General features: G+C 50.4%; 1 protein-coding gene across 3 annotated transcripts in view; it reads right to left on the reverse strand.

The window, feature by feature from the left end:
• Window positions 1-1,961, reverse strand: part of SMAD2 (SMAD family member 2) — a 50,105-nt gene extending 48,144 nt beyond the window's left edge. For all 3 annotated transcript variants that reach the window (XM_059873558.1, XM_059873557.1, XM_059873556.1), the window contains exon 1: window positions 1,823-1,961. The gene's annotated coding sequence lies outside the window, so the exon portion shown is untranslated. The remainder of the gene's footprint in view (window positions 1-1,822) is intronic.
• Between the last annotated feature and the right edge of the window lie 5,744 nt (window positions 1,962-7,705).

The raw sequence follows: 7,705 nt of genomic DNA on the forward strand, positions 1-7,705 counted from the left end.
CTCATCTTCAAGTGGAAACCACCTTAAACAAGACCCTCCCCTTCCACTTCTTAAGGGCATTTGTAACTAATGTTATCTTTCATCATGAGAGTGCTAAGCAAAGGGGGGAAGGGACTTCACAAACACCTCCTTTACTCACACCCCCCCCCCCCCCCCACCCCTGAATTCACCAGAGCTTGTAAACGTTAGAAGTTTGAAAGCTGTGCCCCAGAAGGAGCACACAACCCACTCACACACCAACACCTCGACAAAGCATGAGAAAATCTAAACAAGCAACCTCGCTCTGCTGGCCTCTCACCTCAACCAGAGGGTGTTTCTTTTCCAGCCCGGAGAACAGAGCAACGACTAATCAGTCCCTCACTGCAGAGGCCAGCCCCCACAGAAGTAATGTCATGAATCAGTTTGAAAGTACAGCTCTCCAGGCTAAGACAGAACACTTGAGAAAAGATGAACCTGCTGCTACCTGCGGTCTCGTAACAAGCTGTTATTATAAACCTCTCACTACCAATGGAATCTAACCCCTTTATAGCCCTGGACTGTGACAGCATGAGCTCCACACACAATATACACAGGCTGCAGGATTTTGGAGACCCTTGTTTTGGTAAGCCCAGTACACAAACTTTTTCCTAATGCTATCCCACTCACAAGCATTTGAAAAGAGCACAACACACATGTTGAGTTTTTCTCAGTCAGAAACTGTGACAGACAACCAAAGAGACACAAGACCAGCCTGCAGCCTGAATCCCAGCTGTTCAACAGCTCTCCACAATCATCACAAGAGCTCTTCACTCATTCACACGCTTTTTTCCATTCTTTTATTTCCCCAGAGTGAACACTAAAAGACCACACTGCATTGCACTTCTCTTCCCCTCCACTCTCCACAAAATGAAAAAAAACCAAAAAATCCCTACAAACAGGAACTCCACAACTCTGCAGCAACAACACCAATCACTTGCCCTTATCAGGACAGAGCTTCCTCTGTGCACTTATCGAGACAAATGAGACATTACCAGGTTGTGTTTGTTTACAAACAATACACAGGGATGGAGCTGCCACAGCTCCTCTGGGCAGCCTGTGTCAGGGCCTCACTACCCTCGCAGGGAGGAATTTCTCCCCAGTATCCCACCCACCTCTGCCCTCTGACAACACATAAGTTGCTGCAGCATTAAAGGCGTGAATAAAACCAGTAATCTCGAGTCCTGTCTCACGTGGGCTGTGTGTATTTTACACCCGCGGCTCTGCAGACAAGGAGAGGGGACAGACAAAAGGGTGAGGCGAGGCCCCGCAATCCCAAACACAAACTCCTAGCCCCAAACACAACTCCTCACCCCACACCGCTCCTAACTTTCTCCTCCAAAACTCCACGGAGTTTCGCACACCTAACCCTGACTGCACGTCCAGGAGGTATACAGGGGTGTCCTGTGCAGCGCTAAGAGCTGGACGCGATGATCCTCGCGGGTCCCATCCAGCTCGGGATATTCTGAGGACCCCTGCAAGGAAAGCACACCGGGCACGGAGGGAGGGAGCGGGGGAGAGAGGGAGCGGCACAACTTCTTTATTCCTCCCTCCCCTCACCCACACACACACAGACACACACACGGGCGGCACAGCGCGGCCCTCCCACCACAGCCCGGGGGTAATGCCGGCGGGAACGGGATAACCTAGCCCGAGTCCCACCACAACAAAAAGGGCGAGGGCGTAGGGAGGCGCCCCCGGCCCCGCCGGGACCAGGCCCGGACGGTTCCTCACGGCCCGCGCAGCGCCAGCGGAGCGACCCTGCCCATGGGGAAGGACCCCGGGCCCGACACCCACCAGCACCTACCGGGAGCCACCAGGATCCGCCGAGAGCCACCGTTCCTTCCCCTCCTTCTTCCTCCTCTCCCCTTCCTTATCCTCCTCCGTCTCCCCGAGTGCTGTGCGGCCGCCGCCTCTTCCCTCAGCGTTACCTCCTCCGAAGGCCCACCCCTCGAGCCGCCCCGCCCCCACCGCTGGGCGGGGAGGCTGCCCATTGGCTTCATTTAGCTTCCCTTTAAAGAGCCGCACTACGATTGGTCCAAGGATCTAATTGGCAGACAGAATCGCCAATGGAGTACCCGCAGCTCTAAAAAAAAAAACAGACAAGGGAAGGGGAGTGGAAGAAACAGGCGTGAGGAGAAGGGAGGCGGGTCGAGGTCGCAGCTCTCATTGGTTGGAGCGGCTGTCAGTCACAGCGCGCTCGCCCGTCGCGGGAGGCTGATCGGCGCGCGTCGGAGGTTTGGATGAGCTGCAGCGGCGCAGCCGCAGTGCGGCGCTCCTGCTCCGTATCCTTCCGCGGCGGGCACGGCGGGAGCTGAGAAAGAGTGCATCGATGCCCGGCGGGAGTTGCCGCTGGACTCCAGCTGGGGTCTGCACGGGTGGGCAGTGGCACCTGGCTTCTACCGGCAATAGTGTGACGCCACGACCAGGGCAGCTACCGCCGCCCTATGCCGGCGCTGCTGAGGCACCTCCAGTGCTGGGGACAGCTCTGGGCCCTCAGGACAGCAGACACACCGAGGGGCTGGAGCGTGTCCAGGGCAGGGAACAGAGCTGGGAAGGGGCTGGAGCCCCAGGAGAGGCTGAGGGAGCTGGGAAGGGGCTGAGCCTGGAGAAAAGGAGGCTCAGGGGGGACCTTGTGGCTCTGCACAGCTCCTGCCAGGAGGGGACAGCCGGCTCTGCTCCTAGTGAACAGGGACAGGAGGAGAGGGAACGGCCTTAGGTGAAGTTGAGGTTGGTTACTGGGAAAATTCCTTCATGGAAAGGGTTGTCCAGCCCTGGTACAAGTTGCCCAGGGCAGTGGTGGAGTCTCCATCCCTGGAGGGATTTAAAAGCCATGTGGATGTGGCACTTGGCGACATGGGTCAGTGGTGGCCTTAGCAGTGCTGGTGTCACATTTGGACTCGCTGGTCATGGACAGCTTCTCCAGCCTAAACGATGTTGTGGTTCTAAATAGATTCAAACTGCCCACAGCTCCGTGTCCCACAATGGCACAGCACTTCCAGGGCGGGGGTCCTGAGGTGTGACATGGACACAAGGCAGCCCCAGAGCCTGCCCAGCCTCCCTCTGCTGCCTGCACCCCAAACTCAGTGACACACTCTTAACATAGGGCTTCCCCACCATACGTTGGAGGTTTTTTGTCTTCAATAGTCTGCAAAGCTTTAACCACTTGTGTAGAGGTAATGGTGAAAGGTAACCAAATTCCCGTGTCGCAGCAGGGGCCCAGTGTCACCATGAGGGAATCAGAGCCTGTTGTGTCAGTGCATCTTTGGGGACCCATCTGTGAAACCCATGGCTGTTGTGTCTGTAGAGACCTTTGCAGTGATGCCCAGCAGGTCCCCTGGGGCTGTTCAGCCTGGAAAAGAGAAGTTTCTGTGGAGACCTCACAGCACCTTCCAGTATCCAAAAGAGCTCACACGGAAGCCAGAGAGGGACTCTGTTAGGAACTGCAGTGACAGGACAGGGGGGAATGAGTAGAAATTGAAAGAGGGGATCTTTAGGCTAGATCTTAGAAGAAATTCTTTGTTGTGAGGGTGGAGAGACACTGGGACACTTCCAACCCTGGAAGTGCTCAAAGCCAGGTTGGATGGGGCTTGGGGAAACCTGTATTGTGGAAGGTGTTCCTGCACATGGCATTGGGGGTCAGATGAACTCTAAGGTTACTTCCAACCCCTTAACATTCTATGATTCTACAAGTGGGAAACCACAAGGTGGGAGTTTAATGGGATTTTTTGGGGTGAGAAGGTCAGTTCCAGATTTGCTGTAGGTCTGTTGGAGCTCCTCTGGGTTTTTTTTTTTTTTGCTTTTGCCTATTTGATACTTTAGTATATATCATATATCTCTACTTCAAGCCACTTCCTTTACACCTGAGGTCACATCTCCCTATCATAGCAGTTGTCTCTCCAGAATCATGCTCATCTTCTAGACTGAGAAGGTTTCTGCACTCAGTGATGTAGGTGTTATGATTCAGTGTCTTGGGCACAGTCCCATCTCAACAGGATTGGTATTCCCAGGAGCAAGGTGAGACACCTCACAATATTTAGCCCTTCTACAGAATGTGGACTCACAGAAATCTCCCTCTTGCTTCTTCTGTGCCTTGATTTTCCCAGCTCGAAGCAGACATGTGGCCTCATTTTTTGGTAGCATTTTCATCCAGTTCCAAACGTTTGCGATTCAGGCTGGTGAAATTAACAGCGAAGTGAAATGGAGAAGATCCCCTCTGCAGACAAAGCAGAGCATTTGAGAGATTGCCATCATGTTTTTGAAAGATAAGGTGTTCCAGTCATGTTGTGCCTGGAAACACATACAGACTATTCAGGTAACACTGCACTTGCTGTATGGAGGTTTCACTGCATTCAGAGAGAATTTTTTTTTCTATGAAGAGTAATTTAATTAAGCTCAGTTTTCATATGGATTTGCGTCAGACATTCCCTTCACCTCTCCTCTGCAACAGATTCATGGCTCCCTCTCCTCCTATCTCCAAGGCTGATTCCTGATACATCCAAATCTCCCTTCTATGTCCCCAGTCTACTTGTGTTGGCCTTCCGTCTGGAGCAGCACATGCTGTGCCTGATTCAGGGATGTGTGTGCTCTGGCTGGCCAGCTGCCTGCCCCTTATCTACTGCCAAGGAAGCCAAGCAGTGCTGATAAGGACTGAGCTCTGCCTGCCTTTCTCCCCGGCAGAGCACTTAACAACATGTGTCTTCTCTAATACAGCCACTGCTTGTCATGAAGCTCAACAGACTTTGTATTTCCAGAAGCTCTGCTTCTCTTTCAGGTGTGGTTGAAATCAGTCAAAAGGTTGGCCAGTTTATGCTGGGGGACCCTTACACACACACACACACACACACACACGCACACATACACACAAAAATCCAACATTTACATAAACCTTTTTCTAGGAAAGGAAATTGCAAGCAGCAGGAGGAAGAAAGCCAGTGGAAGAAGGCAGCATCATGGCTGCAAATCCCAGCCCCCAGAAGTTACTTCAGAAGCAGGGGGACTATGAAGAAGGCAGGCAGGATGTGCATCTGCTCTAGAAAGAGCTCCCAGTCGTACGCCTGCACCTCCAGGAAGAGCATTGATTTAGATTGGGCATTGGAAAGAAGTTTTTTTTGATGACCATGATGAAGCACTGGCACAGATTGGCCAGAGAGCTGGTGGATGCCACATCCCTGGAAACATTCACGGTCAAGTCTGACAGGGCTTTCAGACACCTGATCTCATTGACAATATCCCTGCCTTTGGCAGGGGAGTAAGACTGGATGACCTTTAAAGGTCTCATGCAAATCCAAATCCAAACTATTTTATAATTCTGTGAAATGATACTTGATTTAGTAAAACAAATTGCAAAACTTGATCCCTGACACCAAAGCTGGACATTGCTATGTCCTGTTAATTAGTCACTATCCTAGGGTAGTTTGGGTTGGAAGGCTGGAAGTTCATCTCATTCCACTGCCCATGCTAGAGACACCTTCCACTATCCCTGTTGCTCCAAGCCCTGTCCAGCCTGCCCTTGGACATTTCCAGGGATCCAGGGAAAGTCACAGTTTCTCTGGGCACCCTGGCCAGAGTCTCACCACCATAAAGGCAAGCATTTCTTCCTAAAATCTAATCTAAGTCTTTCCTTTTTTAGTTTAAAACCATTTCCCTTTGTCCTTTCACTATCTGCTCTGTAAAAGTTGCTCTCCATCTTCTTTATGAGATCCCCTTTGGTACTGAAAGCCATCAGTGAGGTCTTCTTGGAGCCTTCTCATCTCCAGGTGAACACCCCCAGCTCTCCCAGCCTGGCTTCAGGGCAGAGGGGCTCCAGCCCTGGCAGCATCTCCATGGCCTCCTCTGGATTCACTCCAGGTCCACATGTTTCTCAAACCACGTAGCTCAGTTCATTCTGGACATTAGCAGTTAGGTACAAATGGCTGTCAGACCCATTCAGATTTGAGGCTGCAGTGCAAGAACATGAGCATCTCCCTTAAGGTCTCAGAATATGTGTGAGCAGTTCAATATCCTCAAAAAAGATGTTCATGTGCAGAGACAGCAACAGCTCAGTGGTATCTGTCATCTGTCTGCTAAAAAGAACAAAGGAGGTTGAGCAACTTGGTCTAGTGGAAGATGTCTTGCCTGTGGAACAGGATGATCTGCAAGGTCCCTTCGAACCAAACCATTCTGTGATTGTATGAAATAACCCAGAACCTGAAAAAAATAAGAAGCAGTAGCTGCCTGTGCTGCGCTATAGAGAATACATGTTGACTTCCCAAAGCCTGTGACCAAAGGAAATACAGCATCAATATCAGGTAACTTCAAAGACTCCTAGGATTTCTGAATGAGCCAACACTCATAGCAGATATTCCTGTGTGGAGGTAGAGACAAGTGCAAAGTGCAATGCCAGGAAGACAGGTCTTGCAGGCAGAGTAGATAGTTTTTGTGTTGAAGTCATTATTACCAACATGACAAAATTACGTGTTAAACTGAAAAAAATGGAAGAGCTTTGAGCAGAAGTGTGATACAAAAAGATCAGTAACAAGATCAGTAACAAGACAGGTAAAAATGTATGATTGGGGAAATCCTCACCCTGGTCTGCATCTTCCTCATGAAGGGAGGTGAAGGGTCAGGCATTGATCTTTTCTCTCTGGTGACCAGTGACAGGAGGGCTGGACACTGCCCAGGCTCCCCAGGGATGGGCACAGCCCCAAGGCTGCCAGAACTCCAGGAGCCTTTGGAGGGCACTGCCAGAGATGCCCAGGGTGAGATTGTGGGGGTCTGTGCAGGGCAGGAGCTGGGCTCTGCCAGAGCTCCAGGAGCATTTGGACACTACCCTCAGGAACAGGGTGGGATTGTTGAGGTGTCTTTGCAGGGCCAGAGATTGGACTCATGGTCCTTGTGGTTCCCATCCAAGTCAGGGTACAGTGTTTACTTCTGTGTATAAAAACAGCCACAAATCCATGGAAAATTACTGTTAAATGTTCCTAGATTTCTTGGCTCATTCTGTCAGATAACTATTCTGTACTTGAGTAGGTGCTTTGTCTCTTGCATCACTGGCTGGAGTGTTGCTTCCCTGCTTTCTCTAAATGCCATCTGAGCACATTATTTTCTCTCCAAACTTACATGGAAGTAACTTTCCCCTTGCACAAATCTGCAAAAGATTATGAAAGAGGGAATGGCACTGAGTCTGGAAGCTGTGAAAGGGACAGATCCCCTTTCACTCTGCATTACTTCATGGCCAAACATGGAAACAGCCTGTCCATGCCATTGCAGGACTGCCTGCTGCAGGGGAAGCAGTACAACGAAAACCACCCCTATTGTTGGTACCAGCATGAAAAACCTCTTGGAAGACTGAGATTGTGTCTCCCTCTGAGGGTCAAATATGGATTAAACACCTTTTCCTTGTATCTCGTCAAGCTTGCACACAGCTTCACGCTGTACCAGTTCTTCTGTCTGCCAAGAGGGTTAAAGAGAAAACCACACTCTGCTTTCCCTGTCACATCATGAGGAACATGTCAGTTGATTTTCAAGACAAGTCATGTCTGGCATAGCGTCAAAACAGGCATTGCATTAAAGTGACTAGAGAAAAGCTTTAGCATCGTAAATTTAAATAAAGCCATTGCATGAGGGATAAAAATCTCCAAAATAAACAGCAACTTTACTCAGTCACACCAGCATAAATTAAATACTCACAAAACTTCTCAAACTTAAA

This window comes from Haemorhous mexicanus, chromosome Z, assembly GCF_027477595.1.
Source record: "Haemorhous mexicanus isolate bHaeMex1 chromosome Z, bHaeMex1.pri, whole genome shotgun sequence".
In the NCBI taxonomy this organism is placed as follows: domain Eukaryota; kingdom Metazoa; phylum Chordata; class Aves; order Passeriformes; family Fringillidae; genus Haemorhous; species Haemorhous mexicanus.